The sequence below is a fragment of the Protopterus annectens genome, chromosome 3.part1 (assembly GCF_019279795.1).
Source record: "Protopterus annectens isolate FY-2018-M chromosome 3.part1, PAN1.0, whole genome shotgun sequence".
Taxonomy (NCBI): domain Eukaryota; kingdom Metazoa; phylum Chordata; order Ceratodontiformes; family Protopteridae; genus Protopterus; species Protopterus annectens.
The window spans coordinates 569,492,747-569,519,509 of record NC_056732.1 but is presented as its reverse complement, the minus strand read 5'-3'; the positions used below and the strand labels follow the sequence as shown (position 1 = coordinate 569,519,509).

The 26,763-nt window shown below is 44.3% G+C and overlaps 1 protein-coding gene across 3 annotated transcripts in view; it reads left to right on the top strand.

The window, feature by feature from the left end:
* SATB1 (SATB homeobox 1) overlaps positions 1–26,763 on the top strand; it is a 1,726,940-nt gene that overhangs the window by 652,049 nt on the left and 1,048,128 nt on the right. For all 3 annotated transcript variants that reach the window (XM_044066968.1, XM_044066966.1, XM_044066967.1), the window contains one exon: positions 5,285–5,391. The gene's annotated coding sequence lies outside the window, so the exon portion shown is untranslated. The remainder of the gene's footprint in view (positions 1–5,284; positions 5,392–26,763) is intronic.

Here is a 26,763-nt window from a genome sequence, read left to right as displayed (position 1 = left end):
TGCAAATGAAAGCCATAGAAAAGGTACCTCTTTCAGAACAAGGCCAAGGATTTTACTCCAGATTATTCCTTGTTCCAAGAAAAGAAAATCAATGGAGGCCTATTCTCGACTTGTCCGCACTGAATACTTACCTCATTGTGCCAAAATTCAAAATGCTGACTCTACAGCAACTCCTTCCCATGCTGGGCAAGGGGTCTTGGCTGGTGACTCTAGACCTCAAGGAGGCATACCTGCATGTCCCTATCCAACAAAGCTGCAGACGACACCTCAGATTTCTTGCAGGGTCAGAGCATTATCAATTCTCAGCATTGCCCTTTGGCTTATCTACTGCGCCCAGAGTATTCACGAAATGCCTGGCATCAGTAATTGCACACTGCAGACTTCAGGGGATTCAAATCTACCCATATCTGGACGACTGCCTTATACAAGCGGACAGCAAGCAAACTCTGTTAAAGGACTTGGACTATGCCATCCACCTGCTACAGGCCTTGGGAGATACAGTCAACATCCACAAATCAAGACTTGTTTCATCCCAAAGAATAACTTTTCTGGGTGCGGATCTAGACACAACCACCCAAATGGCCTTTCTCACAGAAGAAAAACAAAAACAACTATCGGATTACTTCAAGAATCTGACAAGACAAACTCAGCTGACTGCAAGGAAAATCCTGCAGGCCCTGGGTTACATGGCATCTTGCATTCTTCTGATTCCACAAGCAAGACTGCATATGAGAAAATTACAATGGTACCTAAGGAGTTTATGGACTCAGCACAGTCACAGCTTAGAAACTTTGATCCCACTCATTCCATGCCTTCAAAAGGAATTTCTGTGGTGGGCTCAAGCCTGCCAGTCGAACAGCGGGTTGCCCTTCAGCAAGCCAAGAGCCAACCAAACCATCACCACGGACGCTTCAGACCAAGGTTGGGGAGCACACATGGAGGGCAGATGTATCCAAGGGCTATGGTCACAAAAAGAGCTGCGCATGCACATAAACCAAAAGGAAATGCTGGCAGTGATACATGCAATCGAGGCCTTCAAACCTTTCCTTCATCAAGGCCACCTGCTCATAAGGACAGACAACACCACAGTTATGTGGTACATAAACAAGCAAGGAGGCACCCATTCCTACCCTCTTTGCAGACTGGCAATGAATCTATGGGAACTTTCCTTGAAACTCAATATACAGCTACAGTCCCAGTTCGTGCCAGGGAAAGACAATATACTGGCAGACAGCTTAAGCAGAACTACCATGGATGCACACGAATGGATGCTGCACCCAGACATCTTCTTACTCATAACACAATCATGGGGAAGGCCGGAAATAGATTTGTTCGCTTCCCCCCACAATCATCAACTGAAGAAATTCTGCTCAAGAACATACCACCCACAAGCATGGAAAGTGGACGCTCTCTCTTTCAGCTGGAAAGCTCTAACAGTGTATGCTTTCCCACCTCTTCCATTAATGACCAAGGTCTTACTGAAGATCAGGGCAGAGCAGCCTAGAGTGATTCTGATAGCTCCAAACTGGCCAAGACAGCACTGGTACCCACTGTTAAAGAGCTTCTCACAGACGAAACCGTGGCCTCTCCCCCTATGGCCACTTCTACTGATGCAGCACAATTTCAAGACTCTGCATTCCAACCTGAAAACCTTGCAGCTAACTGCCTGGAGAATACCATGACTCCTCCTCAGGATAACCTATCCCAGAGAGTGAAGGATATTATTATGGAAGCTCGCCGGCCTTCCACAAGGAAGGCATATTCAGCAAAATGGAAAAGATTTCTCACTTGGAACACAACAAAGGGCCTAGATGTGACAGTGATGAACATGGCACATATACTGGAATATTTGGCAGAATTGTTCCACAATGGCCTGTCTTACTCTTCCATTAAGATACATGCCTCAGCAATTTCAGCAGAATACAATGTTAATCCACCTGTCTTCTCTCATCCTCTCCTAAGACAGTTTCTAAGAGGAATCAAAAACATCAATCCTCCAAGGAAACCGCCTCTACCTACCTGGGACCTTAACTTCGTGTTGGAAAAACAAACACTTCCTCCCTTTGAACCAGCAGCATCGGCAGATCTTCAGTTTCTGTCTTGGAAGACTGCCTTCCTTCTGGCCATAACCTCAGCAAGAAGAGTATCTGAGTTACAAGCTTTAATGGCAGTGCAGCCATTTCTTATCTTTCATCAGGACAGAGTTTCTTTGAGGACCAATCCTACATTTATGCCAAAGGTGGTATCCAGGGTATCTTTGAACCAAGCTATTCACTTGCCTACATTCTTCCCACAACCACAAAATAAAGGGGAGAAACTTCTGCACACCCTGGACATACACAGACAATTGCGCTACTACTTGGACAGAACTAAAAGTTACAGAAAGACTGACCAGTTGTTTGTAGCATATGCTGCTGGGGCCCAAGGAAAAGCAATTTCCAAACAGACAATTTCAAAATGGATAGGAAATTGCATTCGTTTTGTTACTCCTTTCATGGAAAAACTGTGCCAGCTAACATTAGACCTCATTCCACGAGAGCCACAGCCACCACCACAGCCTTCCTAAGAGGGGTGGCTACCAAGGACATTTTAGAAGCTGCTACATGGAGCTCCGTGCATACATTTGCCAAGCATTACAATTTACCTTTATACTCCAGATCCAGAGCAGGTTTTGCTACGGCAGTCCTGCAGGGTATCTTAACTACACCATCCTTTACTTAGTACCTCCACCCCCAGATTGGCTATGGTATTCTACCCATATGTGATGACTGCAGATGCATCCTTGAAGGACATAGTGCAGTTTTGTACCTACCATAAATGTAGATGTCCGATAGGTATGCATCTGCAGTCAGGTTTACCCTCCCTCCTTCCCCTCTGTGGTATTCCTAGGGTGCTTACCCCTCTATTAGCTAGCTGGGGGAATCTATTATGGTGTATTTGTTTGTATATATATGTATATATTTTTCTGCAATGTTTGGAATTTTATTGCATTCCTCCAAATTTAGCCTTCCTAGAGGGCACCTGGCATCTGGGGCAAGAAAAACTGAGGAAGATGGCGTCGGCTGATGCTTTTATACCCCAGGCTCTGACGCCGGGAAAGGCGACATCAGCCGACGCCGGACCCAGACTTTGGAATCCGGCCGACCGAAGGGCTGCCTGAGGCAGGACAACCCATATGTGATGACTGCAGATGCATTCCTATCGGACATCTACATTTATGGAAGGGACAAAACTGTACTTTTTCCACCTTGATAGGGTTACTCTCAGAACTAACCCGTCCTTCATGCCCAAGGTGATGAATGACCTAACTTTGAACCAGGCCATACACCTGCCCACCTTTTTCCCCACCCCCCAGGTGGAAAGTGAGAGAGTACTCCATCCCCTAGATGTCCACAGACAGCTTAGGTTTTATCTCCATAAAACCAAGTCCATTAGAAAATCTGACCAACTCTTTGTCTCCTTCCACCCCAGAGCCCTGGGGGAAGTAGTGACCAAACAGACCATTTCAGCCTGGATCTCCAAGGCCATTTCCTTCACAGGAAAATGTTGCAGGGCAATATTAAACCCACTCCACCAGAGCTATGGCCTCTTCAGGAGCCTTCTTTAAGGGGCTGGACACCAACACAATCCTTGAAGCAGCTACTTGGTCCTCAGTGCACACTTTCTCCAAACATTATAAGCTGGACCATATCTCTAGGGCCAGGGTGGGGTTTGCCAGGGCTATCCTTCACAGATTCCTGGAAACTTCAACCAGGCCACCACCCCATTCACAGTGAGCCTTGGCACTCACCCACATGTAGAATACTGCAACATTGGAATAGAAGGACATAGAAAAGTTGTGTAAAATCTTACCATAACCATAAATGTCCTTCTCTTCCATGTTGCAGTATTCTTTCCATGTTCCTTCTCCTCCTGTCAGGTTACACTTGCTCTTCTGGATGGCACTGGACGGCTATGCCCTTCTAGGACTGGCACCGACTGGAGCCTTTTGTTCTGAGAGCTGGTGTGTGCAGACATCACTTTTATAGTCCAAGTTCCTACAGCCACATCAGACACCCGACGCACCCTGAAGGACTGAAAAACTTTGGAATACTGGCCAGATGTACGCAAAAGGAAGAAGGGTAAACCCACATGTAGAATACTGCAACATGGAAGAAAAGGACATCTATGGTTATGGTAAGATTTTACACAACTTTTCTTTCCAACTTGTTGGGGCTATTTTGAATAATGCTTTTTTCTGTAAAAACGGGGTGTTAGGCTATCTGTGGGGTTGCGCTGTTTGCTAAGGAATGTAAAAATTCTCTTGAATGGAGCAAATTATTTAGAGAGGGTAGTAGCCTTTTTTAAGGAGTTCATAGGTGAGAATGTTTAACAGAAAACTGACTGTTGCAGTGACAGTTTGCCAGTGAGCTATTGTTATGACACTAGAATGATGTGCTTGGGGGTTAGCTACAGAAATGAAGGAAATAATCTTGTTTTCTGTGCTTCATAGAAGAATGATATTGTTGTAACACTGTAATGTGAGAAATAGAAGTCCATATTCCGATCTAGGCAGCAGAACATTAATTATTAATTATTCACCTGGCTTGTTGTGCAAGGAGGTCAAAACATTATTGACTTGACTGAGTATGACTTGTAAAACTGATGCTTTGATCAAGAGTCAAGTCCAAGTATCTCTGATGGTTAGTGGTAAGTAGATGGGTCAGTCACCAGTATGTTATTCAAATTTACGAGTCTCTACTACAAACTGAATTTTGATTTTGGTGGTTTTAATTGCTAATTCATTAAACATTAACAAATTCCACAGCAGGCTGAAGCTGTTTTTGGAGGGATGTAGAGGTGTCATAGGAATTTTTAAATGTATTTATTAAGAATAGATTGTCAGCATAAAGAAGACAATGTGTATGATGAAATCCCATGGCAGATCATTAATAAGGGAAAAAAACAGCACTGAGTGAAGAACTGAACCTTGGGGGACACTTCTGGAAATGTAGGCAGTTCCTGAACTTTCAGAGGTTCCATGAATTGTAAATGACCTGATGGAGAGGTAATCCCTGAACATAATGTAACTTTGTTTGAAAATAGATAAATGTAATATGCAAGTGGTAGAGAGAAATATTAATTGTTGTTTCCTTCAGACTTTTGAACATTCCATGAACTTTTACATTTTTAATGGCCAAATGTTAATAACATTTTTATAACAAATATCCTGTCTCATTTCAAGGACTGTTAACAGCAGCAACATGTCTAAACTTTGATTTTTTTTTTTTTGTTATTTTAACAGAGAAACTTTGTGACTCTCATGTGACTGTTCATCATAGACTGTTACAAAAAGTGACCACCGTTGGATTAGCTATACCTGTGCTGACACAAACACTCAAAAGAAATCAGGTAAGAATGAGTAAAATTACATGTTCTCTGTAAATGTACTGCTGGCTGCAAGCATAAATTTCTTTCTAACAAAATACATGCATAGAGTATTTGTTTAAGAATATGCAACAAAGCCACCTCCATGAGTCATTCTGTGAGATAGTGCCCCCAGTCATAAGCATATTGAACCTTTATTCTTATTACTAAACTGGAGTTTTCTGGTTTATAAAAGTGTACTGCAAAAGCTAAAAATGAATGCAGAATTACTGTGTATTTTAAAAACAGTAGAAGGAAATGGCTTGGAAGAAATGTTGGCATCTGGGAAGTAAAAAAGTAAAATAAAATAAGTAATAATAGTAATAAAAAACATAGAGAAACACAAGGCTTTGCTAGCTAAATCAGCAGAAGTCAATGAAGAGCAAAAGCAAATGTTAAAATGAGTCAATAATAAAGAAAAGATGACCAGATCTCTGTTTCATGCGAATACATATTATTTCTTATAAATGATAGTGCTAAAGTAAACTGACAGATAAAGAGGGAGAACTTAACATTTCTTGCTGTATCAAGACCTGAGTGATTCCAACAAGTCCTGCCTAGCTGAACATGTGTTACATTTTAGATACTGACTCCAAGCCTGGGTGATCGAGAGTAAAGTAGTTTTTTTAAGTAACTTTTTACTCTTAGTTTTATATAGTGTTGGACCTTGGAGTTGGTGTATTTACAGGTCATAAATGCATGGGCAAAGCCTTCACATGGGGGGGGGGGGGGGGGACTGCAGGAGGCTGAATATTTCTTTATGTGTTTTCTGTAATGTGTTGATTTACAACAGTTTGTGTGTATGTTCTACGATTTAGACACTGTTTTCATACCTGATCAAGTTTTGATGAAATGAGACTTAGTAAATCACTGTAAGGATGATAAAGAGGCATAAATATAAAAATACTATGAACTGTTGAAATATAGCAGTATAATACAGGATGTACTAAAGCAATACATTAGGTTAATTTACAAAAGAAAAGAGGGCAATATACATAACTATAAAAATGGTCTGGAAATTAGATCAAGCCCTTAAAATGTAGATATTGCATAATAAGTAAATAACGAGAATAAGTCATCAGAGATTACCATTTTTAACAAATCACAACAGGAGTGAGTGGTATCTGCAGACTAAATACAACCAGACATAGTTCTTCAGGACGATGGAAGAATAGCATAGGTAAAGTTTTATATCAGGCAGACCTCAGTAGTAGAGAAATAATACTTATTTACTTGTCAAAGAAGGATGTTTGGGAAAAAACATGTATCCATGAATTACCATATAGGTGGCAGTACACTAAACACAGAAAGTGTGATAAGAGACTTAGGGACACAGGTGGACAGTGGTCTCACCTTCGATAACCACATCGCCACAACAGTCAGGAAATCCTTCTATGTGGCACACCTCATCACGAAGGGCTTTTCATCCAGAAAAAAGGAGGTCATTGTCCCACTGTACTCATCCCTCATTAGACCCATTATAGAATACAACGCCCCATTTGGTATGTACCTCTCAAGACATCTGCAACAACTGGAAAGGCCTCAGAAATACCTCACTAAAAGAATCACAGGCCTAAAGCAGATGTCCTACGCTGACTGCCTTAAAAAACTCCAGCTATACTCTGTCGCATATCGTCTACTCAGAGGCATCTCTGCTTAACATACAAGGCCATGTCAAACCCAGAGCTGTTGGACATGCTACACTTAAAGAAATCCCAATCCCTCAGAGCTACACACTCCAGGGATCTAAACCTTGTCATCACAATAAACAAAACATGCTGGAGGGATAGGTTCCTGACCCAGAGACTCCCCAGACTCTGGAATAGATTGCCCATACATGTCAAGCAGAGTGCCTCTTTGGACCTCTTCAAGAGGAACCTTGACGATTGGATGGGAGAAAGGAAATTCACCCCAGGGATCACGTCAGTCGCCCTGCTAGACAGGGGTCCAGGAAAGTAAATAATATGGGAAGAAATAGCCAGGGAATTGTTATGGCTAGGCTTGTATAGGCCCTAGGGCTGATAGCCTAGTACCAACCTATGAACCTATGAACCTATGAATACCTGGAGGCTAAATGCACATGTTAACTAGTGTAAAATGATTCTAGCACTGGAAGGTTATCTCAGATAATTGTTATAAATATACTGACTCCATGATGCAGAGGGAGCAAGCTCTGACTGTGATCCAGGCGACCTGGGCTTGACTTGTGAGACCAGCACTTGAGGAGCTGACTGGGAAGGACAGCAAAGGCAGTGGTACTTTACTGGTTCACCTACCCAGGGGGAGGGAAGGAGTCATAACAGGGATGGCAGCCTTGGTAGTGATACCATCATATGCATCCCCTGCTTCCAAATTACTGGAAGTATACACCATAATGGCCTTAGGTCAGTGCACATCAGGTATTGGGGTGGGGAAGCAGGTAGACAATATAAATAAAAATCTTTATAGTTGTGAATGTGACTGTGCACTGGAATTCCTCAGTCTTCTCTCAAGTACCAAAAGGGTTAGGGATTAGGTTGAAGGAGGTGGGGGTGGAGAGACAAATTTGAGTGAGATTACTCACTGCCACAGGGATTGTTAGTGACAGTGGTCATATTTGAAAGATTTGTAAGTAGTACTACTGTGGGTCCAAAAAGAAGAATTTGCCTCCTTGTAGAACATACAAGAGAAAAAATGTGTGACAAGTCTGATATACAATAACTGGTTATAAAGGATGAGGAACAAATATGTAACTGTTATGTTTAGGACAGCAGCTTAGATTTATTACATATGGGTAAAAGTACTGGAGAAGTGTACGTAATAGAGGAAACAGTGCTTGTAACACATCTATTGGAAAATGCCACAGGGTAGTCATATCAGAGGAACTAAACAGATAAGCCATGTTGGCGGAGGCAGTTTGTATTCCTGGGCTGGTGGGCCGCAACCACTCCAGTTTTTTTTTTTTTTTTTTTTTTTTTTTTAATGTTTAAAAATATTTAGAAAGATACGTAGCCATGCAGATCCCACTTTTGCTTACAGACCAACAAAAGGAAGTGTCCCACTGTACTGTTTTCTAAAACAGCCCCTCTTGAATACTTAGTACCCCACTGTGAACAAGGTGATTACAAACTTGTGAACTCTCCTGCTGTTTTTTTATGACATGAAGACCACTTATATGGGGGCTAGTGTGGCTGCCTGGGGAATCAGCATTTTAAAATACACATTGGTTTGCTCATTTCAGGTGACTTTTATCTGAAATACAAGAAGCAGGAAAGTGTAACTGAAAGCCGAGCTGTACTGAGTATATGCGGAGTGGTGTGTCCATATGTTTCTTTTACAACTGTGAATCTGGGAAAGCTTTTTCGTGTACAGTTTTTATTATCAATATAAACTTAAACACTGCCAGTGGTATGTAGTTGCATTTAATTATTTTTAATGAATAAAAAAGACAATTCGTGTTTTCACTCTTGGCTGTCTACATTCAGTATTGCTAAAGGACAAAGAAAGAAAGAAGGCTGCAGAAATGATTGCTCATTACATGTATTTGCAAATTGTGTTTCTAATTAATTTTTTTACAAGTATCCAGGTTCTCTGCTTAAATAGTAACAGCAACACTAAATTAAAGAACAAGCCTTGTGATGGAGAACTGAATGACAGATGCTACTTGTTTCTATAGAGTAATAAAAGATGTCAACAACTTAAATTGATCATATTCTGTCTACTTTTTTGCTTACAGACCAACAAAAGGAAGTACCCCATTATATTGTAATTGTCTAGACATTTCTTTCTGATTTACTATAAAAAAGAATATAAAAGATTGTTTCTCCACAATATCAGTTTCATTTCTAAGAAAATTCCCAGTCTTCAGTTTTAAGAGACATGTTTACCACTCACCACATATATAAACTCTCAAGATAGTAAACACATTGCTCATGGCACTTCTTTTAGCCATTCTTTTTTCATGCAGAGATCCACAAAGATATATGTAAAAGGAACAGGTGAACCTGTAATAAAACACACAGGTAGTTTGTATAACATTTTAAAGGGAAAACACTACTGACATTATAAACTAAATATACATCACAAACAATGAGTTGTTGACTTTTGGCTTTTCCCGATTAGGGGCTGCCACAGCGGAACTCCGGTCCACTAATGATTGGCAGTAGATTTTGACGAACGCCGAGGTGCCAGCTCGATGTTCAACCTTTAACGAAGGCACGCCCATTTACCATTTATGCATGTCTTTCGAACGCCCGCCCAACCGCGGGGAGGACATGCAGACTCCACACAGAAGGCACTCCCTGCACGCCAGCTGAGAATCGAACAGGAGAACCTCTTGCTGTGAGGGAACAACGCTACTGCTGCACCACCGCGGATATCTGTTATTATTTCTTCTTGGCTGGTGATGAAATTAACACATGAACAAAATGTATAGAACTGCATAAATACTGTTAATTTGATTGGGCTAGTCAGAAAGGTTACTGGGTGTGGGCTTTAAATTACTTAATTTTCTTACTATCCAAACAATTTGTTTAATGTGGACAAATTAGTCTCCTGTAATCTATTAATCCCACCATTTTGCAATGTCTGCTACTTGAAATACAGGATGCAAGAAAAGAGAATATCTTTTGTTTAAATTAGGGACATTAAATACACACATGGACATACTTTTTTAGGATATATAATAATACTTATTAACTATAACTGTACAAAACTGATTCACTTAAGCTTTAGGGAGATCATCTGGAGTTTATTTGCGTAATATTGAAGTAACACAATGTGTGGACAATCTGCCAGTTATTTTGGAAATTTATGTTCATGAATTTAACTTTTTTTATTGTCAGACTTGAAAGGCAACTGAAGACATTTGTTCCCAACATTTTAAAGTGGAATTGTGTTGATAACTTGACAAGGCATTACGTGATAGTAAAAATGTGATAAAGTTTCACCTAAAGCACTTCTGACAACACTTGGAGAAATTTTCACATAAAGTACTTTTGACAACATTTGGAGCAAATCTATTTTTGCAGGGGAGTATGCCCCCCCCCCTGCACCCGGACATATCCCCACACCCCTGAATCTAAATACATCAGCTTTAAGATCACACAATAGTGGAGAAAAGTGAGGTCTCCCCTACTGGCAAAAGTGCTTTCAATTAAACATTTTCACTGAAAAGGCACTTGCCGAAATTACCACTGATACACTTCCTTTAATGTTAATTGACATTGCATACTATTTGTGTTATATTTCAGGGTTCACCTGTTTCTTTTACATGTATCTTTGTGGATCACTACATGAAAAAACAATTGCTTTAAAATAGGAAAAGTGAAAGAAATGCATATTGTACCTTTATCTATATTTAGATCAGCTCTGTTGATATTAAATGTTTTATTCTGTTCTAACACATTATATACTAAAAAAATGGCATTTTACTGCATTGTTGATTTTTTCATTGTTTATCTGCTTGTCTTTGGCACATTGATTGAGGCTGTGAATGAAAAGGATAACCTTAATGATAATAATTAACTCAGTCTAAGCGACTTTAAACTCATGCATTTGTGGTTTCTTAATAAGTTAATTTATGTGGTTATTAGTTGTTGAGTTAGTAAATATGTGTATGGTTCAATATTTTGTGCTTTTCAATGTTAATGGTCTAAAGCTCTACACTGACCCAAGAGACTTGGTTGGAGTTCCCTGTTGTTGACACTTGATGGGAATAGAAGGAACAGCCTACAGAGATATTAGGTTTTGACATATGTAGGAGGTCATTGTCAGAAGAGTGTAAGCTTCTGGGTGGGTTGTATGGTTGTGTAAGGTTTGCTAGAGATGGATAGTCATTTGGTTTATTACATTATGGATATTAAAAAGTTGGGAGTGAGTTGGTGATGTAATTCAAGCCACTGAATGTGTCTGAGGGCCAAACAATGATGAGATCTATGGGGTAGGTTGGTTGCAAATTTTACGACCTTGTAGCATTACTCAAGTTTGTTTACTTGAGTTAGTTGGATGTTTGTCAGTATTGATGCTCAGTAGAGGCTAAATGCTCTCATTTTTGATACAGAATAATAGAATTTGTGGATGTCCTTCAAGGATGCATCTGCAGTCCTTACAAATGGGTTGTCCTGTCGTCAGGCAGCCCCTCGGTCGGCCGGATTCCAAAGACTGGGTCTGGCCTCGGCTGGTGTCGCACTTCACCCGACGTCATAGCTGCAGTTATTCAGGTATAAAGGCATCAGCCGACGCCATTTTCCTCAGTCTTTCTTGCCGCGTGGCGCCTGAAGCAGAAGCTGTTCGCAAGTGCCGGTCGGTCAGAACCAGAGATTACTACTACTACCGAAGACTTCTAAAAAGCTAAGTACCCCGTTGGGGACTCTTTCTTGCCTCAGCCGATGTCAGAAAAAGTGAATAACTGTTTAACTTGTGGGAAACAAATACCTCATAAAGATTTCCACTCTTACTGCTTGCCTTGTTTAGGCCCAGACCACGACGTAGCAGCTTGTCTAGCCTGTGCTTCTTTTAACCGACGGACGCTTAGACGTCGGTCGGAATTTGCTGAGGAGTTATTTGGCTCCGATTTTGCTTACATTATGCCGTCGGATCCTCCGACTATGCAAATATCTAAAAAGCACAAGGAAAAGGACCGACACTCGCGGTCTGCGGTTTCGACCGAAACCGCGGTTAAGCCAACCGCGAGTGTCTCGGTTTCGGCTGAAACCGAGCAAGCGGTTCTTCCTTCAGCCGAAAACTTACCTCCTACCGAGGCCTCTTCCAACCTGGTGGAATCGGCTTCTGAAATCCTTCCTGCTCTTGCAGTTTCTCAGGAATTATCTGACACTATCCCCTTGGATATCTCTACCCCTGCATGTGGAGCTGCTAGGCCACCTGCATCCATGTCCATTAAGGCCTTTGCCAGGGCTAAAGCAGCTAAAACTACTAAATCTGTGCCTGCTAAGACCCCCTCTCTCAGGCCTAGCTCTAGTTCACAAATGCTTAGTCTAGCAGAGGATCTCATTTCTTTAATCCGGGGATCCCAACCTCACCCAGGCAGGGCCTCTCACCCACCTCCAGAGAAGAGGCCTAGAGCAGAGCCCCCTGAGCCAGTTTCTACAGATGATTCCTCTGATGATTCAGATAATACAAACCCTCCAGAGGCTTCTTTCTCCCCTTATGAAGACTCTGATGCTGAAGAGTCCATTCCTTCTGCCTCTCCGCCTGAGGAATTTTCCTTTGGGGAAACCTTGCATGCTATGAGGGAACAATTTCAGTGGCAGGGCCAGGATTTTTCAGACTCTAGAAAAAGGCTTAGAACTTTTCTGCATTTACCACAACATAGGCCTTTAGCCATACCTCCAGTTCTCTCTGTTGTAGATGATGCATTTAATGATGCTTGTACTGCTCCTGATTCACTACCTCCGGCCCCTGCTAAGCCCGATAGGTTCTACAGGGTCCCGGACATGCATTACCATTTGTATAAGGCTCCTTTTGCAGATCCCGAGACTATCTCCCAGGGTCCTAAGGCTGTAGCAGCTACATCTGCCAAAAACCCCCTCCCCTCTGAAAGGGAATCCAGGTCCTTAGAGATGGGGTAAAAAAGTTTACACTTCTGCTACTCTTTCAGCTAGGGCCTTGAACTGTCAATTCCACATGATCCAGTATCAAGAATTTATGCTAGACCAGTTAACCAAAAAGCTGTCCTCGGATGAACCATTAGACAAAAAATCTGTTCAGGAAATGGTACATAAAATTCAGCAAGTCAGTAACCATTCCTTAAAATGCGGCTATGATGCACTGGAGGCTTCTTTTAGATCAGCCATGACAGGCACAGTTATCAGAAGGCATGCATGGTTAAAAGAGCAGGCCTTACCAGACCATGTTAAATCAAAACTGCTAGATGCTCCCATGGACAAGATCAATTTGTTTGGCTCTCCTGCACAACAGGTGCTGAAGAAGATGGAAGAGAAGGCAAAATCTGTCCAAACAGTGAAAGATTTCTTACAGGTCCAACCTCCAAGGTTTAGCAGGAATTGGCCCTCCAAGAATTGGTCCTTTCCAGACTCCTCCAGAGCTCAGAGAGGCAGGAATAGGCGTTCAAGAGGCAGAAGTCAATCCAGGGGTGCCTACAGGGGACACCAGTGGCAGGGTAACAACCAGCGAGGTGTAGCCACAGACACAGCCACCACCACTACTACAGGACAATCACAGTGACTTGGCTCTAGCACCAGGGAACAACTAGAAGCACCCTTGGGCGGGAAGCTAGCTTTATTTTCAGTAAACTGGCATTACATCACAAGAGACAAGTGGATTTTGCAGACAATAGACCAAGGTTACAGGTTTCACTTCCATACTCTACCAGGGAAGAGAGGAATGCCAAACCTACCTCCAAATCAAAAGGCAGAAGCTCTAAAACAAATAACTCAATTATTAAGGATGAGAGCTGTGGAAAAGGTACCATCTATGGAGCAAGGACAGGGTTTTTACTCCAGACTCTTCCTGGTACCAAGAAAAGAAAGCAAATGGAGGCCTATTCTCGACCTGTCCGCTTTAAACACATTCCTCATTGTTCCAAAATTCAAAATGCTGACCCTACAGCAGCTTCTTCCCATGCTGGGCAAGGAGTCTTGGCTGGTAACTCTAGATCTCAAGGAGGCATACCTGCACGTCCCCATACGACCAAATTGCAGAATATACCTCAGATTTCTTGCAGGATCAGAGCATTATCAATTCTCAGCATTGCCCTTTGGCTTATCTACTGCCCAGAGTGTTCACGAAATGCCTGGCATCAGTAATTGCTCATTGCAGGCTTCAGGGAATCCAAATCTACCCTTACCTGGACGACTGCCTGATACAAGCGGACAACAAAAACAAGCTAGCAGAAGACTTGAAAAGGGTCATTTACCTACTACAAGCCCTGGGATACACAGTCAATATAAAAAAGTCAAGGCTGATACCATCCCAAAGGATAACCTTTTTGGGTGCAGAGCTGGACACATCGAAACAAATGGCGTTCCTAACAGTAGAAAAACAGGAGCAACTCCCTCTCTACTTCTTGGCATTAACAAAGCAAAACCATCTAACAGCAAGAAAAGCCCTGCAAGCCTTGGGTTTCATGGCATCCTGCATAATATTGGTTCCACATGCCAGACTGCATATGGGAAAGTTACAGTGGTACCTAAGGAATTTATGGTCTCAGCACAAGCACAGCCTAGAAACCCAAATTCCAATAATTCCATGCCTGAAGCAAGAATTCCAATGGTGGGCTCAGGCCTGTCAATCAAACAAAGGATTGCCCTTCTACAACACTCAACCAAGCCAAACCATCACAACGGACGCCTCAGACCTCGGTTGGGGGGCCCACATGCTGGACAAGTGCATACAAGGTTTATGGACTCAAGACCAGCTGCACCTACACAATGTGGCCCTGAGTTACAACATTCAGTTACAAGCAATTTTTGTGCCAGGAAAAGAAAACATTCTAGCAGACATACTAAGCAGAACTACCACAGATGCCCACGAATGGATGCTGCATCCAGACATCTTCAAAACCATTACAAGAAAATGGGGACTCCCACAAATAGACTTATTTGCATCCCCACGCAATCACCAACTAAAGAAATTCTGCACAAGGACGTACCACCCACTTGCTTGGAAGGTGGACTCCCTATCTTTCAGTTGGAAAAACCTGACAGCATATGCATTCCCACCACTTCCTTTGATGCACAAGGTGCTATTGAAGATCAAAGAGGACTGTCCAAGGATCATTCTGATAGCTCCAGACTGGCCAAGACAACATTGGTACCCATTACTGAGGAGCATGTCTCGGGAACAAATATGGCCCCTTCCCCTTGTTCCCTTGCTGTTAACACAGAACAACTACAACACCCTGCATCCAAACCTGAAAACACTGCAGCTGACCGCCTGGAACATTGCATAAGAACAAATAACCCAAATTTATCCCAAAGGGTTAAAGACATTATCTTGGAGTCTCGTAGACCCTCAACAAGGAAAAATTATTCAGCAAAATGGAAAAGATATTCCATTTGGAGTACTGCAAAAGGAGAAAATGTGTCACTGGTAAACATAGCCAACATCCTGGAATACTTGGCAGAGCTCTTCCACAAAGGCCTGTCCTATTCTTCCATTAAGATTCATGCATCAGCTATTTCAGCAGAATACGACTTGGATCCTCCAGTCTTCTCACACCCTCTGCTCAGGCAGTTTCTGAGAGGAATTAAAAATGTAAAACCACCTAGGAAGCCACCATTGCCAGCATGGGACTTGAACTTTGTGCTAGAAAAATTGACACTCCCTCCTTTCGAACCAGCAGCAACAGCAGAATTACAATACTTATGGAAAACTGCTTTCCTGCTGGCAATCACCTCAGCAAGAACGGTATCTGAGCTGCAGGCATTAATGGCAGTACAGCCCTTCCTGATCTTCCATCAAGATAGAGTGTCCATGAGAACAAATCCTACTTTTATGCCTAAGGTGGTCTCCAGAGTATCTTTGAATCAGGCTATCCACCTACCTACATTCTTCCCCAACCCACAGAACAGGGGAGAAAGACTGTTGCATACCTTGGATGTGCATAGACAATTACGCTACTACCTGGGCAGGACCAAGGGCAATAGAAAAACTGACCAGCTACTGGTAGCATACGCAACAGGAATGGAAGGAAAAGCAATTTCAAAACAGACAATCTCTAAGTGGATAGGAAATTGCATTAGATTTAGTTACTCCTACCATGGGAAGAAAACTCCAGAAAACATCAGGCCTCACTCTACAAGGGCTACAGCCACTACCACAGCTTTTCTACAAGGAGTGGCTACCAAAGACATTTTAGAGGCTGCTACTTGAAGCTCCATGCATACATTTGCCAAGCATTATAATTTACCTCTATACTCTAGATCCCGAGCAGGTTTTGCCACTGCTGTTTTGCAAGGGATCTTAACTACACCATAATTTCATTTCTCCTCCTCCCCCAGTTTGGCTATAGTATTCTACCCATTTGTAAGGACTGCAGATGCATCCTTGAAGGACATAGTACAGTTTTGTACCTACCATAAATGTAGATGTCCGATAGGAATGCATCTGCAGTCAGGATTACCCCCTCCTTCCCCTCTGTGGTACTCCTAGGGTATTTGCCCATCTTGTAGCTAGCTGGGGGAATCTATTATGGTGTATTTGTTTGTATATTTGTACATACATGCTTATTTTCTGTTTGCTCTCTACTATTTGGAATCATTTGCATTTATCCAAATTTAGCCTTCCTAGAGGGCACCTGGCATCTGGGGCAAGAAACACTGAGGAAAATGGCCTTTATACCCGAATAACTGCAGCTATGACATCGGGTGAAGTGCGACACCAGCCGAGGCCAGACCCAGACTTTGGAATCCGGCCGACGGAGGGGCTGCCTGACGACAGGACAACCCATTTGTAAGGACTGCAGATGCATTCCTATCGGACATCTACATTTATGGTAGGTACAAAACTGTACTTTTCTGTCTCTCACAGTCTAAAGGCTGATGTTCTTCATGTTGATAACGGTTGCAATAGCTTAAGGTATATGGGTTATATCCAGCCAAGGACATAAAAAGCCAGCCAGTTTCCTAAGTCTCAGGGCACCATCCATTCTCCCAAACTGTCTGTCAGCTTGAGCTAAACTGACTAAAAGACAAGTTAGCATGTCAAGCCCTTCAGAGCTTTACTGCTGCAAACAGTATGCTCCTGTGAGGTTTTCAAGGATCAATGGCTGGCTTGTGCTGTTCCTTTGCTGAGTAGATAAGTTCCCTTTGAGGGAAAACAAAACTTCCATTATTTATCTTTTGTCTATTATTGTTATTTTCCCTTTCTGGAAAGTTATTTTAAAGCTAGGAGTTTGTGTTTTAATGGACTGTCACAAACTGTACTGTACTTTTAAATAGGAGTGTTTATTTTTCCTTTTAGTTTAAAAGTTATTCATAGTAACTGTAAATATTTTTCTTTCTGTGGAGAAATTTTTTATTTTACTTTGTGGAGTTTGCAAAGTGTTTTAAAGTGCTTTTTACTGTGTTTGGTTTTGAAAAAAAAATGGCTTGTAAAGAGTTTAGTTTTTTTACTGGCATTTGCTGCTTACTTTCCCTGGGAAAGAGACACCATTTTTGGTTTGGTCATGGAGCAATTTGTTGGTCCCACAGTCAGTCCTTCTTCCAGCTATAAAAAGAAAAGGTTAAGCAAACAGCCTTTGCCATCAAAGCAGGCTAGCAATTTGCCTCAGCTACAGGTGGGTGACTCTGCTGTGGCCATTAGTTGTTCCTCAGACCACTCATCTTTTACCCTGGATCTCTCTGGTGTAGCACCTACAGCCATTATGGACCAGGGTTAGCCACATCCTCTGTGGCTGTTGGGGTCCAGTCAGTGGGCAAGGGAGAGCTGCTGTTGTTTGTTCTGGGAGAGGGAACAGGGAAGACTTCCATGTCTTGTTAAAATGTTGTGCCCACACCTAGAGAAGCTGCTGCTGCCATTAATCAGTGTGCCATGCAATCACAGCCATTAAGGCCAAATAACATACCCAACACACTAATAATAGGCGACTCTATAGTCAGACACACTGATGTCCCACTAACTAGGCTGGACAAAGAAAAGGTTACAGTTAGCTGCCTGTCAAGTGCCAGGATCCGCCACATAACACAACACTCGGGTCGCTCCTGAACAAGTACAAATATGACTCTGTCATTGTCCATGTTGGTGTGAATGACCTGAGACATACCTCCCTGGTCTACATGAAAAGAGACATGGAAGAGCTGTCTGATCACATAGCCCAGGCCGGTATGACCCTGACCTTGAGTAGCATCCTGCACTCACCAAGAATGATGCCACAGTATAAAGAAAAAAATGATCAATTTCAACAATTGGCTAAGTTTCTGGTGTCATTCATAGGCGATCCAGTATCTGTCCACCTGGGATGACATGCTCGACAAGCCACGTTGCTTCACAAGAGATGGCTTGCACCTGTCACCCTTAGGCTTTCGAATACTGGCCAAGGCTTTTGCTGCCTCCATAATGACTTTTTTAGGCAAGGCTCAAAAGACAAACCCACCACCATAAATAACACAAGTAACCAAAAACTGAGGGTAATGCTACTCAACACCATAAGTCTAAACCTCAAAATGTATGCACTCGAGGCACTCCTCAGTATGGAGAACATCGATATCTGTGCAGTAAGAGAAACCTGGTTCAAGGCTCCAGAGCGCACCCCAGCACTACCACGCTATAACTCATACCATACTTTTCGGCCACAGAACCCAGACCGAAACACAAAAGGCTGGGGTGTATTCATATTTATCAAGTATACCCACACCTCCAGGTTAATGGTGAAGCACAATGCCTCAGAGATGATCCATGTGCAACTAACAATGGGCAAACTGCAATTCAAATTATAGCTTGCTACAGATCACCCACCATGACCCAGGACCCCCATTCCGTGTTTCTGGAGACACTGAAAAATATGAAGGTCCTACCAAACACCCTAATATTGAGTGACTTCAATTACCCAAACATTAACTGGAAGAAATACTCAAGTACTAACTCCCTTGCCCAACGCTTCCTAGAATTTATAAACTCAAATGCCCTGGATCAACTGGTCAACACCTCCACCACAGGTGACAACATATAGGACCTGGTCATCACCAACATGGGCAACTGGTGTTCCACACCGGAGGTCAACCCCTTGCTGGTTAGATCAGACCATAGACTAATCACTTTTGATAGCCACATTACGCCCCCACCCCCAATCAAGGAAACCACCATGAAAAACTTTTCAAAAGCAAACTTCACGATGTAATGGGATCCTATCTCACCTACATTCATAACTGATGGTTCGGAGCCGATCCCTCGGCTCCGACTCGGCCACTATATAGTAGAACGAAGTCTCTAATTGGCTGGGCTACCCCTTATCCCAGAATGCACCACGCCTGCTTCCCTAGATCTCGTTTGCCGCTTTTCAAGCTAGACGTGGTCTCGACTTGGCTGGAGCTAAGTAGTTTTTTGGTTACTTTTTGGTCTTTTGACCTAGGGGTTTCTTCATAAATTTAACAAACAGCTGTTTTAACAGCTTTACGTGTGTGTGTAAACTTTTTTGATGTGATTGGTATCTTTTTCTATTTACCGGACAAGGCCCGTTTAAGTTAGAGGGCCCTTGCCCTTATTTGTGTGTGCTGAAATTGTCTTACTGTACATTCTCTTTTTTATCGGGTTAAGCCCGTTTAAGTTAGAGGGCTTCTGCCCGTTTTTTGTGTGCTGTATCTCGGGCCAGTCCCGTTTGAGTAAAAGGGCTCGTGCCCTACTTAAGGTTGTTTTTTTCGTTGTGGTAAAACAGTGGTATGACAGGATGTCGAAAGAGCAGAAGTCTGGTTTTAAAAAGTGCACTAAGTGTAACTACAAAATGTCCATTACCGATAGTCATGCTGTTTGTGTATATTGTTTAGGACCGAAACATTTACAGGAAACATGTAGTGTTTGTCATGCTTTTTCCTCTAGGTAAAACACTGAAGAAACCACTAAACGAAACAAAACCAGAAAAAATGTTGGTCGAGGAAGAAATAAACAGCTTAGGCAGAAATAGCGTACTCCTTTTTAATACACGCTTTTGTCGAAAGACTTCATCAGAATACCACATAGAGTTTTGAAAAACACTTTAAATACTGACTGTTACAAACAATTAACCAATCAACCAATAAAATAATTAAAAGCTGATGCAATGTGATAAAAAACATAACTTAATCAAATAACTTCATTTTACTGTTTTTATCAATACATAATTTACGGTCCTTTCTACTGGTCTATCGGAGCCGAGAGAGAAGTCGTCTCGGCCCCCATCTATTTCCTCTAAATCCTCCAGGTTGTCTGACTCAGATTTGGACAGAGTTATCCAGAGGCTTTTCCAGTCCCCGGTTTTTGCAAAAATGGTCTCGGCTCCAGCCCACTCAGCTCCGGAGCCGGTCCCCACTTCGACACATCCGATTCCTCCTCCAATCTCCTCGGAACCGTTGGAGTCGGTGATGGTGGAGCGGAGCAGAGTCGTCCAGTCAGAACCGAGACTCCCTCGGAGCCTCTCGGTTCCAACCATCATTCCTACCCTGTCCTCGGCGTCAGAGTTCGGTACCGGGACTTCCTCGGTCAGGGCCGAGGGGAACACTTTGGAACTGGTAGCTTCGGTGCCTAGTCTCCCCCTCGGAGTGTCGGCCGCAGGGATTCCTGGTACCGTCGTGGTCTCTCAGCCGGTGTCCTCCGTAGAGTCTGGAGGTCCTGCTTTTGAGGCCATGAGGAGTGCGCTGGCCATGTCCTTGCCGACTCAGCAACTCTCTACCTCACCGTCCCTAGACTTGGGAACTGGTGCTTCTGGTGTGCTTCATTCCCACGACAGCGGGGCCCCAAGGCCTGAGGATACCCCCTTGGGGGGTTCCCTTCTCCCGGGAGGTCCTTCTGATTCCGCTTCAGATGAGCCTCCAAGGAAAAAATTGTGCAAGAGGAAGCACATTGACTCCCAGGATGAGTCTATCACATCAGATACTGACCTCGATGATGCGGAGGGGTCCCCAAAATCGTCCTCAGATGACGTCTCATTCTCAGATATCCTCGAGATCCTGAGACAGAGAGGCGATTGGCAGTCCAAAACCCCTTCCGCAGAGGAGTCAGTCTTCCTCAAGGCTTTTGGGGCCCAGCCCTCCACCTCCTGGGTGTCTCCACCCTTCGATGAATTGCTAGATTTAGTTTCTCGAAGGGTGTGGGAACACCCTGACTCTGTGGAACCGGTGCCCGCCAGGCCTAACAAGTTCCTCTCAGCTCCTCCTCAAAAGGAATTTTTGACCAAAGGAGTTGCAGTAGATGCGATGGTGGTGGCATCTGCCACTCAGCAGGACGTGGCAGAGGCTTCAACGCCTATTCACCCTCCTAATAAGGATTGCAGGAGCATGGATAGTGCAGGAAGTGCCCTTTCTTCAGCGGCCTTTACCCTGCGGTCGCTGAATTATCTTTGTCATTTTACCAGGCTTCAAAGGGACCTCCTCAAAGAGTTAGGTGAGTCTCTTACGGGTAATCTTCCTGAGGCGTTAGCCCAAACTGTTGGCGCCCAGATGACTACCCTATCTTCGATAGTCAACTCGTCCATGAGGCTCATCTCATATGTGGCCGAAGGGGCGAGTAGAGCAGCGGGAACAGGCGTGGCTCTTAGAAGGCATGCCTAGTTACGCTTGTGTCCCGTTGCGGAGGCCTTTAAGTCTTCCTTCACCGACGCCCCCTTTGATGGGTCCTCCCTGATTGGACCCAAGGTGAAGGACACACTGACTCGATGCGAGCAGGAGGGCAAGACCTTGACTGCCGTGGGGGCCCGTTTCTCCGCTCCCTCTAGACCTTACCCCAAGGCCCAGAGAGGAGGGAAAATGTGGTTCAAAAAATCTCAAAGGTCTTTCCCTACTCCACTGAGTGATCCCCCCTCTAGAGGCGGGGGGGAATTCAGGAAGATGCCGCCCCAGAGGCGGCAGAGGCCCCCGTAACTCTGGAGACCGCGATTCCTTTCGTGGTCCATCCTACGCTCACCGTCCCTGAGACGTGGCCCGACTGCGCATCTCCGGAGCCAGACGGGGTCGCTTTGCGGAACACCCACAGGCTTGGGAATCTATCACCAAGGATCAGTGGGTGCTCTGAACCATAACCGGAGGCTATCTCATCCCTTTCATAAAGCCCCCTTTTCCTATCAGGAAGATCTCGGATGTGCCACCCAGTCGGCAGGATTAAGCAGCGGTCGAGGTCTCAAAGCTGCTAAGAAAAGGAGTCATCCAGCCTGTCCCCGCCGACCAGATCGGATCAGGAACTTACTCAAGACTATTTTTGGTGCCAAAAAAGACAGGGGACTTAAGGCCCATTTTGGACCTCAAATCATTGACTCGCTTTGTAAAAAAATCCAAATTCCAGATGGTCACCCTTCAGTCCATTCTCCCATTATTGGAGAAGGATGTCTGGATGTGCTCCATAGATCTCAAGGGCGCTTACTATCACATCCTGATATGTCAACAGTCCAGGAGTCACTTACGCTTCTGCCTGGGAACCAGTCATTTCCAGTTCCGAGCACTGCCCTTTGGTCTCACCACAGCCCCCAGGGTGTTCACCAAGTGCCTGGCAGTAGTGACAGCTCACTTGAGAAGTCTAGGATTCTAAGTGTTTCCCTATCTAGACGACTGGCTCCTTACTGCCACCACCAAGCATCTATTAGTTCGGGCGCTTATGACCACAGTCAGTTTGGATCATTCACTAGGAATCATGTTCAATTGGGGAAAATCTGTGCTGCAGCCATCTCAGCGTATTACCTTTATAGGCACAGAGTTAGACACAAGAAGAATGCGGGCATTCTTGCCGGTAGAAAGGATTCAGGTCCTGCAGTCGCAGGTTCAAACCTTGTTACCCAGATCATGAGTTCAGGCCAGACTGATTCTGCAGTTATTGGGCACGATGGCCTCGACTATTCTTCTAGTCCCCTTAGCCAGGCTGCACATGCGGGTGCTGCAATGGCTACTGTCGGTTCAATGGTCCTTTCAGGATCTCCCCTTGAACCATTTGGTCCAGATTACAGAAAGTTGCCGTCGGTACCTACGTTGGTGGCTGCTTCAGTCCAACCTGGACCAGGGGCGACCCTTTGCCCTTCAGCCTCCCGTCGCCACGGTGACCACAGACGCCTCCCAGATAGGGTGGGGGGGGGCATTATCTGGACAGGTCTGTCCAATGTACATGGCAGGCTCACGAAAAGCACTTACATATCAATATCCTGGAAATGAGAGCGGTGCTACTGGTGTTGCAAGCACTTCATCATGTTCTTCCCCGGGGTACTATTGTGATCCTATCCGACAACATGTCGGCAGTCTGGTACATAAACAAGCAAGGCGGAACCAGGTCCTACCCTCTTTGCCGAGAGGCCATGAGAGTGTGGCATTGGGTGATTTCTACCCAGCGTTTCCTAGTGGCAACGCACATTCCAGGGAAATCCAATGTGATTGCAGACAGGCTGAGCAGGACTCTCCTGTTGCCCCATGAGTGGTCCCTCAACGACAGGGTGGCTGCGAACATTTTCACCAAGTGGGGCCTCCCTTGTTGCAACTTGTTTGCCAGCCCTCACAATGCGAAATGCAGGGAGTTCTTCACTCTGTCTCCCTCTCAGGGGCAGATTCCCAGGGACGCTCTAGCTCACAGTTGGCCCCCCGGTCTACTTTATGCCTTCCCTCCGGTTCCCCTCCTCCCGAAGGTGATACAGAAGGTGATTTATCTACGAAGCGACATGATTTTGATCACTCCACACTGGCCTCGTCAGGTTTGGTTCCCCTTCCTTCTGAGGTATGCGGTGGAGGGCCCATGGTTTCTGGACCTGGTGCCCGACCTGTTAACTCATCAGTTGGGACAGTCTCATCCATCCCTCAGGTCCTTGAGGTTGGCCGCCTGGTTACTCCACTTCCAACCTTAGTCAGAGATAACTCTCTTTCGACAGACGTCATCCACATTTTGTCCTCTTCTCACAAACCTTCCACTATTAAACTGTATTCCAGCAAGTGGAAGAGGTTTGCTATTTGGGCCCAGCAACGAGGTATAGATCCCCTTACCGCCCCAAGTACCTCAGGTTTTAGAATTCCTGGCTTCTTTGTTTCATTTGGGCTCTTCAGTTTCCACAATTAAAGTCCAACTGGCGGCTATCTCTAATTTTCATGTCTCCTTTGAGCCTTCCTTAATGGCAAACAGGCTTTGCAAATCTTTCCTTAAAGGAGCGTGGCTCCTTCGGCCCCCAATAGCCCATCCTGTGCCCCCTTGGGATCTGAATATGGTTCTAGCTTCTTTAACAGCCCATCCCTTTGAACCAGCAGCTACTTGTGATATAAAATTTCTATCTTGGAAAACCGCCTTTTTGGTGGCAATAAACTCTGCAGCGGGTCTCAGAGCTTCAGGCTCTCTGTTCTAACCCCCCTTATTTGATTTTTCACAAAGACTCAAGTTAAGTCCCTCTTTCTTACCCAAGGTAGCATCCCCCTTATGCATTCAACAATCCTTGGAGCTCCCTGTGTTTTTTCCCAAATTCTCCAATAGCGCAGAATATATTTTCCATCAGTTGGATGTTCACAGACAACTGCGTTTTTATTTAAATAGGACCAATCAGACACGAAAGTCAGATCAGCTGTTTGCGTCCTTTGCGGAAAATAGGTTGGGTCAACCGGTGGCTAAAACCACCATAGCCAAATGGATTAAAGATTGCATCTCCTTCATCTATTCACAGTCCGGCAAAGAGCTACCATTCCCAGTCAAGGCTCATTCTACCAGGGCAATGGCTACTTCTGTAGCATTTCACTTCAAATTATCAATAGATGATATCTGTGCAGCTGCCACCTGGACTTCTCCGCACACCTTTATTTCTCATTACAAGATAGATGTGGCTTCTCGAGGTAGAGCTTCCTTTGGTTCCACAGTTCTCAGGAGTGTTTTCCAATGAGCCACCCGGGATTTAGGTGCTAGGGATGCTGTCCCATCAGTTATGAATGTAGGCGAAATAGGATCCCATTGCATCTTTTAGTTATGTACTTACCATAACTTCGGATGTATGGGATCCATCTCGCCTACATTCATACGTACCCACCCTCCTTCCCCCTTCCCATTGGACTTAGAGGAAATGTTGCTACTTACTGAGTTTTTCTTTTGAAGGACTTTAGTTTGTTACAGTTGTTGGTATGTTTCTGTGCCTGGATGTAGGTATATAAAAGCGAACAAACAAGATCTAGGGAAGCAGGCGTGGTGCATTCTGGGATAAGGGGTAGCCCAGCCAATTAGAGACTTCGTTCTACTATATAGTGGCCGAGTCAGAGCCGAGGGATCGGCTCCAAACCATCAGTTATGAATGTAGGCGAGATGGATCCCATACATCCGAAGTTATGGTAAGTACATAACTAAAAGTTACTCAAGACCGAGGTGGAAAGGTTCACAGCCCCCATGCTAAAGGACAATGTTGTCCAAGCTGCTGAATCCCTTACAAAGGCACTCTATGAGCACCTGCAAGAATGCATGGATCGTGCTATCCCAAGCAAAACCAAGATTCACTCCTCCAAGAAAAGGAAACCAGTCTGGTGGACCCCTGCCATAAACAAGCTATACAATAGAAGGAGGAAACTAGTACAGAAAAGAGTAAAATCCCAAGAAGGAAAGACATCCCTGATCATTATCAGCAAGAAACTACGATCCCTCATAAAATCATCCAAGGCTAGCTTCGAAAGAAAAATTGCCAAGGACTCCAAAGATAACCACAAAGCGTTCTACAGCTATGTCAAGAACCTACGTGGAAACTCTCAGATCTGCTCTGAGTTAGTGCAGAATGGCACAAAATACACTGAACTGACTGATATTGCCAGCATTCTGGCAGACAGGTTTAGTGCAAACTAAACCTCCCTCTCACCCCCTAAAGGGCCCATAACCATACCAGAAGAATGTAGAGCCCTGGCAATCACTGACACATGGGGTAAAACAGCCCTCTCCAAAGTCAAAAACACAGCTTCAATGGGACCGGACGGTGTCCCAGGCTGTGTCTTACACAAACTTCAAAATGAACTAACCCCTCACCTAAACACGCTGTTCAAACTCAGCCTCTCTACAGGCTCAATATCCATAGAGTGGCGCACAGCAACAGTTATCCTGCTCCACAAAGGTGGAGCCACAATGGACCCCAGGAACTATCGCCCTATAAGCCTGACTAGTCTGGTCTGCAAGGCTATGGAGCGCATCATCATGGAACTCATTAACAGAGACATTGGGAACCTCCAAACATTGGACTCTACTCAGTTTGGCTTTGTTAAGGGCAGATCATACCTCCTAAACCTGGTGGACTTCTTTGAGACAGTTACCAAGGCTTTAGACGAGGCAAAGGAGGTCCACACAGCCTACCTAGACCTCGCAAAGGCTTTCAACACCATTCCCCATTCTGGTGTTATAGACAAGCTCACCAGCCTGAACATAAACCCCTACATCAAGAGATGGGTTGCCAATTGGCTCATGGACAGAACCCACACGGTGAGAGTTGCAGGCTCTAGGTCTGACTCTAAACCGGTTACAAGTGGCATCCCCCAGGGCTCAGTCCTGGGACCCCTCCTGTTCAGTATATACTTCCCAGAGGTACAGGCAAGCACAGGAGAACTATGGCTGACTTTCGCAGACAGTCATCTGAAAACTGGGGGCCATAATTGACTCTCCGGCTGATACAGACATCCTCCAGAAGGGTCTCACTGAGACGGATACCTGGTGTCAAAATCATGGCCTCAAGCTAAATCTCAAAAAGTGCATAGTCATCCCCTTTGGAAAAAAAATAAAGTACCCATGAACTACCAC